Below are 16497 nucleotides of genomic sequence, written 5' to 3'. Positions count from 1 at the left end.
TCCATCCATTTAATTACATAATATTTATTTTAAAATTTCATAATAAAATCTACTGTTTTGATGATTTTGATATACACAACAATTCCATAAGTAATTATATAACCAAAGGAATAGCAAGACTGTTTTATGTTCAACCTTTCCAGTATGGGTTACAGAATTATTTGATGCTTTCAAATCCTCTGACTTATATCCTGATGATCATGAGATATCCTGGATACTGTTCACTACTTTCAATCTTTGGAATGAGACATAAGCACTGGCCTTCTACATTGATTAAATATTCAAGTTATTTGTAATAGTATTCCATTCAACTTATCAGGTTTCCTAATTGTACCTAATATATTTTTACACAAAGAATGGCTACTAAGAAATCAGTGAATAAGTTTTCTACCTACAATTCTGTGTGAAGATCATCTTTGTTTATTAGAAGCACTATCTTTAATATCTGTACAATTTTCAAATTATAAAAATATTAGTTGAGATATATTTTGCTTGCAAATGCCACACATAAAATATTCTTACATGCTTGTAAGTATTTAAATATTCTTTATGGTTATAATAAATTGATAGTATTTTACAAATGTGATTGTATTTAGCTAAATTGATTATTATATTTACATTTGAAGGTAACATTCTTCAAATTAACAGGTTAATTTATTAGACAGCAGTAATGTTATTACATTTTTTTTTTTTTTGCTTGTACAAAAGGTCTTTATTGGTGAGGGAGGGAGGCTGCAGAGCAGCCCCAAGGAGGAGAGGAGGAAAGAGAAGAGAAAAGGAGGAGAGTGAAGAGGAAAGAGAAGAAGCAATGTTATTAATTTTTAATAGAGTTAAAAGATGATATATTTTACTTTCAATTTTATTCACTTAAGAGTATATTTTCTTAAAAGAGAAATAAAAAAATATAATGTAGAAAGGGAAACATGTAGAAAAAGACAAATGTCTGGTATTTTGAATAGCTCACTATACAAGATTCTGGGCTAAGCATTTGGTAATCTATGAAGAAATGATTTAATGTGAGAATCCTACCAGTCCCTACAGCTTCATCCAGGTTCACACTTTATTATCGATTGCTGAATGACATGGCTATTGACCATATCTTCTCCAAAATATCCTTTCCTGGTGATAATATTTACTTTTATCCAATTAAATTTCTAGTCATGTCTATGTTAGTGAGCAATAGTATATTTTCAAATGTGATCACACATAATTTCATGTGTTCCAACTAAATTATAGAAGATTTCACATTTTTTTTGTTCTCCACACTACTAAGAATTCTTTGAGAATACATTTATATATCAAGCTTTTCGGCAAATTGACAAAAGAACTTGCTAATGATTCTCACTAATGATTTATTTAAGTCACTTTATGTCATTTAATGTTACTGTTACTTATGTAGCTCTGAACTATTGTTTCTTATTTTTAAAGACATTTTTAAGTATGAGTAGTTTGTTTGGTATGTAAAATATATATAAATATGACACTGAATTCCTTCAAGACTGAGGAATGAAAATCATAGTTGATCATGTGAAAACAATACCTAGTGTTCTATGAAAACAGTGAAACCTTCAAGGTCGTGTATTTGTTAATTAGCTAAATTTAACCATTTCAAGGTGTATATATATTTTAAAGGAACATGTTATACACAACAAAAACCTGCAATGTTATCTGTCAGTTAATAAAACCATAGTATTCACATATATCCTGCACACATAAAGCTTGTTTTTTCCTACAATTCCCTAAGTAAATCTAACCATTCCTACATTACCTTGGAAAGAGGAGAAAAGGTTAAAAAGCAAAGTGGCAATTTTTATTGCGAGCTCATGCATTTTATCACCAATGGCGTTTTCCTCTACTTGCTGTCATAATATAAAAAAAATGTGAATTGAAACGCTTTATTCTGAGAAACTTGCTGCTGAAACAAAGTAGTTTTTCTAAACTCTTTCTAAATTTAATGCATTTAATTTAAAAATAAAATTGTGCTAATTTCTACAGTTTCTTTATCCTCCTAGAAGAATCCTTAATGAGGCTCTGTCACAGCTTATTTTCACTTTCATGTTAGTATAAATTAACACTTCATTAAAAAGTACTCATTTATTTAAAACAATGTTTTCCTCACTGGAAATGAAGGAGGAAGTATTAGCAACTATGCCAAGGAGCAAATAACAGACAGGACCAGTGAGTCTTTGGAATATTAATACTTGATACTCTGCTTTATTCTTATATAGAACTGCTGCTACAACCAATAACCCCCACACATGCAAAAAAATGTTTTAAGTACTAAGATTAAGATGATTTTACATCTCATATGTAATTTTAATTTCAAAAAACTGAATACTTGGCAAATTTGTTCCAAAGAAATTTCAATATATTACGATTGTGCCTGTACAACAGTGAATACTCACTGTAAAGTTAAAAACATATTGTCTATATATATTTTATAATATCTTATGTCTCATAGCTTTTGAAAATTATATTATTCATATTGATGACCTGATCATCTGGCATAAACACTTGAATATTCTTATCTATCTAATGTCTATTAACAGTAAGGAGCACATTTATATCCATGTTTCTATTAATGCAAATAATTTACATGTATATTTATATATATATTGTACATGCATAATATTTAGAACATCTCTGAGCACATGAATTTATTGTAAGCACTTTATTAAGTTGGAATGCTAAGAGAGCAGACATTGGGAGGGCAGTTGGCACCCAAGAGGCTTACTAGATTTTTTTTTTTATTAAATCTTAGCTGTGTACAATAATGAATTTATGGGGTACAATGTGCTGGTTTTATATACAATTTGAAATACGTACAACAAACTGGTTACCATTGCGTTCACTGCACTTTGTACATGTGCATTATCAGTAATAATGTAACTGACCCAGTGGGAGCTCCCTTCCGAGTTGTTCCAATTTGGGACAAGGGCATTAATCTACATTTATTAGTCATCGAATAGAAGATGCCCAAGGGAAGAAGTATAACCCTAGGTGATGTAGTTTTTCATGAGGGAAATAAGTCCAAAAGAGGAATGACCGCTAAAAGCAATTCTCTGGCAGCAATATCTGTAACCAGAGTCATAGTGCATCAAAGCTGATGCCACAATCCAGTCTTTGACTGTTCAGATACATTTTTTATATAGATTCCAGAAACATTTTCTTCAACACTCTGATGGACTTCTACTTGGATTAAACTGAAAGGAGGCAGATTAAGTGTTCAGCTAGAGTCCCTGGCATTGCCACTAATCTTAGGCCTACTAGAACTCATGGTTTGCTCTAATATCTCTTTGAGAGTCATCTTACGCTCAGACAGAACTTATGATGACCCTGGTGGCTTACTGATGGCATAGCCTAGACTTCATTCATCTCTGAGAAAGCTGAGCCATCACTCACATGATCTTCTTATATCAGGGTAACTGGAATTATCCATTAAACATCAAAAGTAGGCAAAGCAGTGTTGAAAGGCACCATAATGATCTACTTGTTTTTTATTTTTTTAAGATAGTCTCACTATGTTGCCCTCGGTAGAGTACTGTGGCATCACAGATCATAGCACCTCAAACTCTTGGGCTTAAGTGATTCTCTTGCCTCAGATTCTCAAGTAGCTGGGACAACAGGGCCCGTCATAATGCCCAGCTCTTTTTTTGTTTTAGTTGTCATTGTTGTTTAGCAGGCCTGGGCCAGTTTCAAACACACCAGCCCTGCTGTATATGGCCGGTGCCCTAGCTTTTGAACTACAGGCTCTGAGCCCATAATGACCCACTTGAATGCCAAATACATTCCTTCTTACTTCCCTACCTCCTCCCAATAATCAGGTGTAATTTTTCCTAACAAGATCATGTTAGGAAACATCATTTTCCTGCCTGCTAGATTTCTGACACAAAGTTCTTGCTTTGCCTGAAGACCATCAGTACTTTTTATTAAACAAGGGTGTTGCTACATGTTTCACAATGTAAATGAGGCAAATGTTTCCCCTTTGGGATACAAAAACTCAAAACCCACAAAAGCAAAAGTTCCAGGGACATGGAGCTCAAATATCACAAACAAGTCAATGAATTTTCTCACCAGGAGCATGCCTCCTTCCCTAGGCTGTCTACTGTTCTCTGCTCCACACACAGGAAAACTCCGAAAGGACAATTTCAGTGAGGCAGCCAAAGCTGTCATGTGTAACAAAGCTCAGTCCTCCTCTGCCCAATCCTACCTCTTTACTGTAATTTTCACTAAATTGATCCCAAGAGCCCTCATAGGATGATGTTAAGTGACATTATCTCTGCTTCCAGCTCTTGGATTCTAAGATGTATATTTGTCCTATTGGGACACATCACCATTGACAGATCCTGCAGAATGCCATCCTACTGTTGTAAAATACCACCATCAAATGATTGCATTGTTGCATTGTTGCACACAGCTATGATTTAATTAAAAAAGAATACCACCATCAAGATGGTGCTTTTTCTAGGCCTTTAACTGACTATTCCATTGCTCTTGCAGTCTTCTAGATTTTGGGTATTGTGGTCCTGGGACACTCAGTAGATAGAATGGTCATGGGTGCACTTATTCATATTTGCTGGATAAAGTGTGCCGGTTCACATGACATGTTATGTGAAATTCTGTGCAAGAAAAGAAAATATTCTGCAAGTTTCTGAGGAATAATGCTGTCTGAATGCAGGAAAGAACCAATACTAGTTGCAGTGTGTGTCTGTACCTTGTAAAACTGAATGGCTTGACCTTCTAGTATATAGCCAATTTCTCACCAGGTATCCGGACGCCATCCTCAACAGTTGGAGGCTCACTGTTTCTTTCTGTTGCTGACAGTTTGAATATTGAAAATGGTAATAACTTCATCAGGCTCAGTATATGAAAGTTCATTATATTAGGACACCACATACCTGCCCCTGATACCACAGTGACTTCATTCTTTGTGCCTTTTTGTGTTAACTCTAGGATAGCCAACAATAGTAGATGGCTGCCATCAACTGATCAAATTAATGTATCTAACTGGTTCTTTAGTCCTTGTCCACAGTGGATATCCTCTTTGGAGTATTTATGTTCAATGGGATTTTCAATTGTTGTAGTCATTTTTCTCTCTATGGGAAGGCATGGGAAGAGAAGAAAAAAGGAGAGTTTAATGCTTAGTTCCTAATTTTAATGAAAACAAAATTGTTATGTATAAAGCAAGATATGATTTAGATGATTATCTAAAATCTTATGGAAACTCATTAATAATAAATGGTAAAAACTGATTACAAGTATATAGAAGTGATTTAGAGATTAGAAAAGTGATAAAGATGCATGTATTAAAATGTTATAACTATTTCATTAAATTCACCAAAGTCAGTAATGGAAGAGATTCTTATTAACAATGCTCAAAGACAAATGTCATGAAGGAAGCATTGCTTCAGAAATGTAAAGAGCATTTTATAAAGGCTATATTTAAATAATTTTAAAGTGACATTATAGTCATCATAAAGAAAAATAAAGACATTATCAAATAAAGACATTTTCACATACTACCCCAAATTATGGGTCTTGAAGGACCTGTCCATCATACCCTCATGGGCATCGCATACATGAGCTGTTCAAAATTAATGAATAATTAGTAGCTCTACCCAATAAGATTTCTTACTCTGTCTGAAATTAAATTATACAAGCTAATCTTACCTATTAAAAATCAAGATACAATGAATCCTCAAATGATGGAAAAATAATCTACTTCAAAATGTGATTGCCTAAAAACTACACTAAAAATCTCACAGTCAGTTGATATAGCTAATGTCTGAGCAAATATATCAGTCAGAATATTACAACAATTTGTCTCTCTTCTCTCTCCTTCTCTCTCCCTCTCTCATCCGTGTTAGGCACAGATAGATACAAATACACATCACATGCATCCACACAGATATTTTGGACAACCTGAAATGTTTACCTCATTTAAAGCAGAGTGATACCTTCATAGTCTTGTTCTTTGTGCAGTTTTGTCTTGTTTTATATAAAAAACAAAAACAATATTTATTTCAATTTTTTACTATTGAAATATGGTTCGTATTTGTCTTCTATATAAAACATTTTACCACTTTAACATTCTCTCTTATTTTGCACAATTTGAGAAGCTCTAACTGTCATCCTCATTCATTTGTAATCATTTTTCTTATGATAGCCTATTTCATCTACGTGTTGCATGGTTTATATCATTCTTTTTCCAGTTGTTATATTCTGGTCTCCTCAATAACTAAACTGCTTGGCCTTCGTCTATTGACCAAACACCCTAGTGAACGCCACAAGAACTATCTGAAGAAACTCTCTTGCCACTGTCTCCCATATCATTTCATCTCTTCCTTAAAGGGTCAAAAACAGGATTCCAGTTCCTGTAAATGCATTACTTGCACAGACAATTTTAATCTACAACAACCTTCTCAAATTACGACCAGGTTATATCAGAACAATCTGTGTCTCTTTTATTCTTAAATGAATGTTTTCTGCGGGGACAGTGGCCTAGGTCAGTAGTCTTAGCACTTGGAAAGACTGAGGCAGGAGGATTCCTTGAGTTCAGGAGTTCAAGACAAGCTTGGGCAAGAGGGAGGCCCTATCTCCCCTAAATACAGAAAAATTTTTCTGGGTGTTGTCAAGGTTCCTATAGTTCTACCTACTTGGGAGGTTGAAGCAGGAGGATCACTTGAGCCCAGGAGTTTGAGGTTGTTGTGAAGTAGACTAATAGCCTGGCACAAAAGAGTGAGGATCTGTCTTAAATAAATAAATAAAAATGGTTTACCCTCACATCTAACTATACAGTAGAATGTACATATTCAGTTTTATTTGGGAAACTTAATTTTTATTTTAACCTTAATGCATTTGAAGGTATTATTTCTGTGTTTCTGACAGAAAGAAACATACTCTTTGGATGTTAAGAAGTATCCTCCTTACCTTGTCTCCAGAGATTGATTCTTGACTGATTTTCTTTATGAAGAATGAAACCTCCTTACCTCTATTTAAGGCAGAATCATGTTTCTTTAATGATATGATGTGTAGGTAAATTGGGTAATGCATTCTGTTTGAACTACATTTGCCAACACAAATTAATGTACACAAAAAACAAGTGAAAAACATGGGCAGCGCCTGTGGCTCAGTGATTGGGGCACTGGCCCCATATACTGAGGGTGGAGGTTTCGAACCCAGCCCCAGCCCTGGCCAAACTGCAACAAAAAATAGCCGGGTGTTGGAGTGGGCACCTGTAGTCCCAACTACTCGGGAGGCTGAGGCAAGAGAATCACCTAAGCCCAAGAGCTGGAGGTTGCTGTGAGCTGTGACGCCAAGGCTCTCTACCAAGGGAGACAAAGTGAGACTCTGTCTCTTAAAAAAAAAAAAAAAGTGAAAAAAACTTGTTCGGTAGCCTAGGAATGAGGGTGACTGGAATACAGTGACATTGCAAGATGAAAGAAAGATCTAAGAGAGAAGCTATGCTGAAAGAGATGTTGAGCAATCTGGCCAAGGAAAGCGCCATTGAAAGGTCATGATTCCGAGCCCAAGAGATTGGTAGCTCAGTGCTCATACCTGCTAAATGTCTAGTCTTTGCCTAAGTAAACATTTTTTATCACTTCTTCCCAGGGCTTATAACAATACATTTTCCTGTCTTCATGTGGAAATGGTTATTGCTTGCTGTGTGACATAATTTATGATTCATCACTATCTACCTATAGTATGAAACATATCTTCAGATTGTCTGTCAAGACAGCAGAGATCCTCTACCTCGCCCAGCAGCACAGTGGGAAAAATGTTCTGTGCATGTAGTTGGGCTGAGCTAAATACAGAGATGGAGTGAAGATAGGGGACCTCCTCTAGCAAGTAAGACCCCCCAAAGTGGTTGACAAACGTTAAGTACAACAAGGATTCCCAATCAATCTGTAAATAGGGAATATGCATTCCATATCATCCTCTAAGTAAGTATTTGAAAGTGTAGTGAGTAATAGCTAGAGTATCTTTATCCATTATATTCTGGATAAAAGGTATTGTGCAAAACTTTTGATTTCTCAAATATTATTAATATTTATTCCTTTAAAACTAGGTGGTTTACACTCATCCATATTATGTTTCGTTTTTCTATTTTGTCTATATTCACATTTCTACTATCACGATAATGAATTTTCAGCTTATTTCCAAAACAAATACAGAGTATTGAAGATGCATTTTGAATTAGCAGAATTTTGTTTGTTTGCTTTGCAGCCTAACCATTACTTATGATGTTCCTTGCCTATCTTCCGACGTGGTCCACTGGGTCCTGAGTACTAGTGACTGAACTTTTGAAAATGAACTCTAGGCAAGTTGAAGAATATCTTCTTGCTTTGGGTTCTTAAATAAGCTAGAAATCTTTCAACTTAGTAAAATGAGTCAGAACAATACAATTAATAGTATATTCTGTTTATAAATTTGAAAAACTCAATAATTACTGTGCTTCTTTTAGTAATAGTGGGAGAATGGAAATATAACTTTTTTTTTTTTCTTTAGGAGGAACACGGAGATATACTCACACACATGCACACCCACACAGTGATTCCTAAAAACTTCACATAGGAAAAAAGTGTCCTGAATTTTCATGAGGTTTATCTCTCAGCCTCCAGAATGTGTAAGGCCCACCAACTCATGCAGGGCACCTACTTCTTTCTACATCGTAAATGTCATCGACCCCAATATGCTATGTTACATGGTAGTGCAATGATCAATGTCCCTATGGATTCATTAGAACTTTTAATAGGAGGGTTGATGGAACACAGAAGTAGGAAAATGAAGGTATACCGCTGTTTCCTGATAGAGTTAATCAAATTGCATCTGGTGTTTTCTCTTAAAGAATGGAGTAAAAGCCTTTAACAGATGGATAGCTTTATACCAGGGGATGCATTAATTTTCTCCACTATAATTTTTTGAGACACATCTGTAAAGACCAATCAGGTTAGCTAAGTTTGAATATGCTGTCTACTTTTCAAAAGTTTAGTAGTGGCACTTAATTTTTGCAATTTACTCAGGAATGTTGTGATTCTATTTTGTTAAGTAAGTTTAGTTTTGGAGGTCCAACTTATCTCATTCCAAGATAAAAACTTTTTAAGGTCAGGAGAATAAGGTGGTGTTTCTGTCAACTGCTAAATATATGTTTTTGAATAATATATCAGGATCTGAGAAAGTGTTCATTGGTTGGGTTGATAGAGAAAATCTCCAGTGAGAGAGAAAGAGTTCCAAGACCACAGTGTTCACTCTGGATCACCAGGGACTACTGATGGCTCAGAAAAAGTGTCTAGCGATTAATAAAATAACTGCAAATGTTTCTTCCTTAATAAATACGAACAGTGATAAATGGCCAAATGTTTCTTCAGATGGATTGTTAACCTGGAATTAGGTGGAATTATATTATATAATTAATATATTATAATAACACAGGATATTTCCTTAAATCTTAAGTTCCTTGATTTTTCTTCCTTCTTTCAACAGACACTGCCGCTGTCAACTTAATAAGTCTGAGACTTGGATAAAAGGGCAGGACTCTATATTGTCTTTTTCATACCTTAGATGGCTGGTCATCTCTTTCTGTCCAGGGGAAAAATTATTTCCACCAATAGCTTAGTATGCCACACATCCTAATTATAATCATGCCGTCTACCATGGTAATTACGTATACCTTAGGTAATTATGTCACCTACAGATGTTTGGTGATGTTTCTTTCCTTCTTACACTCTAGTGTCTCATCATCTGGACTGGAATTAATTAGATAATTTCAAGCACCTCATATATTTATTCCTGTCCTGTAGGGAATAACCATTGCAGTGTTTTCAGTGATAATACTATGATGTATTCCTCAATGTCATTGTAAAATAAACAATTCATTGGCTTACTAGGTACATAATTATTTTTGAAAGTCACATATAATTATCTTTCATATTTATCTCTTTTTAAGTTTTGTAGTTCCTTCCTCTTTATCACGCACAAGGAATTCCAGCCATCACAATTTCAATAATCATAGATTAAGTTTGACTTTTTTGGTCTAATCTACTATCCAAGTAAAGAGATGGAACCTCTGGTAAAAACTCTGATACATATTTCATAATCTTTGTTAATTTTTCTTAAACCCTTAATTCTATAGTGAAGTTCAATACAATATTATGTTCGATTTAAACTATTTTCCTATTGCCATAGATATATTTTTGCTTCTGAAAAGAAGACAAATATTGTGTTATTCACTTTGTAAACTTTTTTTTTTTCAGGTTATAAATAGGGAAAACTTGTGAATGTCAGGGAAAGCCTTGACCTTAAGTGAGACCATTATAAGATAATCAGGGACAATCTTGAAGCAATGAACCCAGAAGCAAAGAGAGAAAACCTTCTTATGCTGGCAAGGCAGGCACAGAGGCTTTGAGAGGGCTGTAATATTCACTGTTATTCCATTCCATCCCAATGTGCTTCTTGCCTTCACGGAGTCTGACTCCTTCCCAGCCAACTTTTAGATAAGTGACTGAGTAAAATAAGCTACTGAAAATGCACTATAACTTAATAACCTTCCAGATAAGCTTTATTTTCACTATAAGGTTTCATCATAGCAGTTGCCATATCTACAAAAGCCTTGCCTTCCCTAGGGTCTTCATTTTAGGGAGTAGAAATAATAACATAATTGTTTGGTCTCTGTGTAATGTGAATAGGTAATATCCTATCCATAATGCAAACTTGGATCTTTTTCAACCTACCTATCCAGAGAAGAAAATCCAAACTCCCATAGTGCTAAATGTAGTTGGTTAAAGAAATTCCTAATATAATTATTCTTTGATACAGAATACAGGTTAAAGAAAAATTTCCTTCATCTAGCATAGGAATGGGAGACTTATCTGACAGTGTTAGGTAGCTTACTGAATGATGTGAGTGGTTAAAAAAATTACTCCAGGTTGGTTCAAACTTCTAAAGCCACAGTCCCAAAATGGTCATCCTTAGAAGATGTTTCTTATCACAATTACAATTTGTATTACTCATAATTATTCAGCCAAATTTGGAGATTTCTTTTTTTAAAAAGTGAAAGAAACTTTATTTTGAATAATAACATACATAGCATGCATCCCACTTAACTTTCATTGTTCATAGCTAAGTATGAAAGTATACAGAAACAAAGGAACATTAGAAATAGCAAAGGAGGAAATTGTATCAGTGAAGAAGATATTCAGTATATCCATAACAGGCTTAGAAATATCATAAATCAGGATCGAGGAGGAAAGAATACAAACCATTAAAATATTATGGAGATTTCTCATATAAATACTTTTTCCAGATCCACGGTTTATGCTTTGGTTTGAAGGTGATCGAGTCATAAGGTTGGAGACCTCAGAGGTGGGATTAGCGACCTTATAAAAGGACTAGAGGGAACTAACCAGACCCCTTTTGCCTTTGTTTCATGTGAGGACACAGTTCTTACCACTTCTGCCATGTCAGGATGCAGCAGAAATATCCTCACAAAACAATGAACACCAGAACATTGCTCTTAAACTTCCCAGCTTCCAAAAGTATAAGACACAAATTTCACTTGTTTGTACATTACCCAGTCTCAGGTACTCTGTTACAGAAATATAAGGAAACTAACAAAGCTTATCTGCTGTAAGCATGAAGTTTCTTGCTTACCTGGAAATTTATAAGAATATCAACACCCTGGTACACTCTGGAAAATAAATGTCCAGTTCTGTGCCTTTCTCCCATTTGTCTCAGTTCTAAATTTAAGTTTACTGTGAGTATATGTTGTTGATAAAATCTTATACAATTCTCTAGTTGAGATCTTAAAAATACATTTTTTTGATGAAAAATAAACTCTTCCTATTAGGAGATGAAGATGAATGTTTGTCAATGAGATAAACCTCAGTCTTATTCACTCACAGAGTCCCTTCAATTCTTATCTGTATTACATATTTACTTTTTTATTTTATCTAGTTTCTTAATACATATATATATTTTAATTCTTGGATAGTGGTAAATAAGATTAATACATGTGATCAATTCACTCAAGTCTTGTAAAACCATTCTAGGTTTGAATGACTTTACCAAAATTGATGACCTCAAATTTCAGCAAACTTTTCTGAGCATATTTTATTTGTAATGTAAGCCTTAGTTATTACACGGAATGCCCTAGAACTTGCTGCCCTATAAGCACTTTTGGGAAAGAATTATGCCAAATTTCAATATGTCAAGCTGTGATTAATCAACTTTATTCCCCAAAAGATTAAATTACTACTGCAAAAGGTCAATAAATGCTAATGATTGTTATCTGGCCTTAGAGCTATGAACAGAATTCTTTAAAAATGATTTTAAAAAAGAAAAGTCATTTTGGAATAAATGATTTAAAAAGTCAACTGAATTTGTTACTTTTGTTGTGAAAACCTTTTTGATTTATATCTCTGCAATTACTAAGTGTCTGTTCTTCACCAGATATTGTGCTAAAAGGAACCAGAATAGTCATATGGAATAAATATTGTTCTCTACTTTTATTGAAACAGAATGGAAAGGAAATGCAATTTTACTCTTTTGCTTAACAATACCTATTACATGTATCATACGTAGAGAAAGTGGCTGATATTTATAAATATTCTGAGGAGTTTATATAATGGAAACAGGTGTTGTTTAAATAGACTGAACTATCAAAAAACTCTGATATTAAATCTCATCTAAGTTATAGTATTTAAACAAAGAAAAAAAATTTTTACCAGTTTACAAATAAAGAACTGAAGACACAAAAAGTTTTATCATCACAAATTCACACAAATGGTATTTTATCTTGAAATCCATAGACTTTTCAGAACACCGTATGCTTACCATCTAAACAATCAGGAAAAAAATGTGAACAACTAGTTACTATGATGAATAGATGATTGATCTATTAAAAAATACAAAATGATAGGGTTGGCTATAAGAGAGAATATCTTTTTTGAATGTAAAGATAAACTACATCATAAAAGGAAGGGATGATTTCAAAATGATTAGATCATTTTCAAAAAGTAAAGATTTAGAGAAAAGCCTGTGCGGGGACACAATGACACATGGGTGTGGTGCATGGTCCTGAGCACCAGATGAGGGCAGAGGCAATGTTAGAACCTGCTGAGGGAGCTAAAGGATGGTGATGTGACTGCAGCAAGGTTTTAAAAAGTAGGATCTTTGTTATTGTCCAAAGGAAAAATAATGTGAAGACATAAAATTTGAAGCCACAGTTGATTTGGGGGGCACAGTAAGTAGTGTTTTTTTTTTTTTCCCAAAATGTTTTCCTTAGAATATTATATTCATAAGATGTCACACAAATAACATAAGGAAAGGAAGATCTGATTCAAATTGGTTTGAGAAAAATGTTATAGTTTATATAACTTAGTTGGAGTCCCAATATGCATCATTGTTTCAATGCCATAACTGTCCAAGAGAAATTATTCAATGGTAATTGACAAAGCACACAAAGGAAGGCTTTACTCAGGATCATCCCAAGAAGTATAGGCACCACTACCATGGAGTCTGCAGAAGCAAAGAGATTGGGCTCAACTATTCAGAGAGCCCTGTCTCTTTCTTCTTTGCTCCATAGGAGCAGGATGGGGGTTAATGGATGGAAAAATTATAAAGAGGAAACCTTGGGGTTAGCAGAGGTTAATGGGGATTAACTGAACTGATAGGATTCTTGCTGAAGACAGAGCACAGTGATCAAATATCACATGGGGGATGATGGAAAATGAGGAGCCTGACCTGATGTTGAGGATGACCAGATATCAAAGAGGGAGGCTTCTGTGTAAACTGAATTGGCTAAACTAAATTTTATAAGAAACTGTATACATGGGCCTAGAAGAGGATCAAGAAACCTGACTAAAGTTAGGCAAAATAAACAGCCTTCCAACAGCAAAGAATAGTCCAGTCCAAGAGAGTCACGAAGGAGAAACTCTACGCAGGTAATATGGATGGTATTACTTTTTAGATTTCATCTCCCACAAATCACTTACCGTATCACTCATTCACTCCACTTGATCATCCTGGCCTTTACCCGTTTTGCCTTTGCCTGAGCTCTTACCACTCAGACATCCAAGTATCCAATCCCTTTGGTACAGGAGTCCCCCCCTTAGGGATGGACTGAGTATCCCTATTTTCTAGGCCTGGGTGAGCTCAGAAATCAGCTTCATCACTGGCTCCATCTCTAGACACAAACAGGCTCATAAAAACCTACCTGACCAGTGTTCTGTTTAAAGCATCTCATCTGGAGCAGGAAACACACCCAAACAAGAGGCTGCCACTCCCAAGCAGGGAACATACCCTAAACAGACCACATTTCTACACCAGGACAGTTTTAAATTTACTTCTGCTCCCAAACTCCTGGTAGTAAGGTGTTGTGGCATTCCATCTCCCCAAAATCCCCCTGCCTGCAGGATAGGAAAAGCAGTAGATAAATCCTTAGACAGAGGCCCACATGGGCTATCCACTAGGACCCCCTCCCCCTTTCTGTAGGACCCCTTTTCTGCAGTGGGGGCTTCCTTATAAATCAAATCTGTCCTTTTCCTTACTCACTCAGTTATGACAGTTGTTAATTTTTTGTCTTCCTCTACCAAAATGTAAACTCCTTGAAGAAATATATCTGTGTTTGCTTCCCTTGCTGATTTATACCAAATGTCTAGCAAAACTAAATACTCAAGACATATTTGCTAACTTCACTAATTTAGCTTTCACTCCATTTATTTGATTTCCAAGGACATTTAGAGTATATTTTTTACAATATACGTTTAGAGTATATTTTTTACTCACGTGGTCAGTGAATTCTTTTTTTTTATTGTTTGGGATTCATTGAAGGTACTAAGAATTAGGTTATACTTACTGCATTTGTTAGCTAAAGTGTCTTTTCTAACTGTGTGCCCTGCAATGTGACTCCCTCCTCCCCTCTCCCTGCTACTTCATTCCCTTACTGCCCCCCCCACTTTGTATTAGCTAATCTACTGCCTTCATATTAGAATTGTATACTTCTCCATTCCTGCAATGCTTCACTAAGAAGAATGTGTTCCAATTCAGTCAAGGTTAATGCAAAAGATGACCACCCTGAGATATCACCTATACCCAGTGAGCATAGCCCACATCACAAAGTCTCAAGGCTAAATTCTTTTTTTGAATGTTGAGACCAAGACGAGAGAGAGAGAGAGAGAGAGAGAGAGAGAGAGATAGATACTGGCTATACATTCACCCTCAATTCTTTGTTCAAATGCCTTCTCAGTCAGGCTAACACAGACATCTTTAGAACTTACAAACTATCCCACAGCTCCAGTCCTGCCAATCTGCCTGGCTCACTTGTTTGTATTTTCATAGCCCTTAACATCTTCTAGTCTATTATATACATACATACAGTATATGTATACATACATAACACACAGTTATGACAGTTGTTAATTTTTTGTCTTCCCCTACCAAAATGTAAACTCCTTGAAGAAATATATCTGTGTTTGCTTCCCTTGCTGATTTATACCAAATGTCTAGCAAAACTAAATACTCAAGACATATTTGCTAACTTCACTAATTTAACTTTCACTCCATTTATTTGATTTCCAAGGATGTTTAGAGTATATTTTTTACAAGTGTATATGGAGAAAGTGGCAGTTTTTATCTTCCACCTGGGTGGGCTGGTCTGTGGCTAAACATATTCTTGTTTCTTTGTGTGCTTTTACTTCTCCCTGCAGAGAGATGAATTTCCTACAAACGCATTACAGTTTTGTGTTTTCTATTGTTTGTGTGTCGGAGGGAGGAGGACTGCAGAAGGTTAAAACAAGAGATCATTAACTTCTTATGGGTCAACAAAAAAGATGATTGGAATCTAGACCCATTCTTACTCACTATTTAGTAGTTTTATACCTCTTAAATAACCCAGTGTCTTAAGACAATTGTCCAAAATTTCTCCATTTACATATTTATATCTCAGTAAAACAGCATGATGTAGGTCATTACTACTACAGCAGGAGACAAGGCATTTGGATATTGGAGACTGATTAGTTGCTATGCTGCGCTTGTTAACATGCAGACCCTTGAGTGAAGATTACATTTGCATATTTCTTTTCTTGTCCAGGATGACACACTTTTCTCTTTGCCTGCCTAATACTATTATCATGTTTGAACATTCTTGTCCTGGGAATTAATTTTTCACAGGTCTTTCTGTTTGCTCCACTTTTTCACTCTATTTTTGATTCTTTTAAAATTTATGTTTATATAATTCTGTCATTAGCGAGTTAATTGTTCAAAACAGCATTTTCTCTAATTTTTTTTTTTTACATCTATACTTTGAGTTTAGATCCTCAGAGAGAATATGTTAGGATTTGACCATGGGATGCTGTGCTCTTTTTAATATTTATGATTTACACTATTCTCTCAGCTCCATTTCACGTAGCATGTTTATTACCCTAAACATTTAAAACTTGTCTGTTTTTCCCAGTCTATATACTCATTTATATTTTAAGCATATGTAACAATGCAGGTATC

The sequence above is a fragment of the Otolemur garnettii genome, unplaced genomic scaffold, assembly GCF_000181295.1.
Source record: "Otolemur garnettii isolate 467f Iridium unplaced genomic scaffold, OtoGar3 scaffold00036, whole genome shotgun sequence".
Classification (NCBI taxonomy): domain Eukaryota; kingdom Metazoa; phylum Chordata; class Mammalia; order Primates; family Galagidae; genus Otolemur; species Otolemur garnettii.
Note: the sequence above shows the minus strand (reverse complement) of the source record.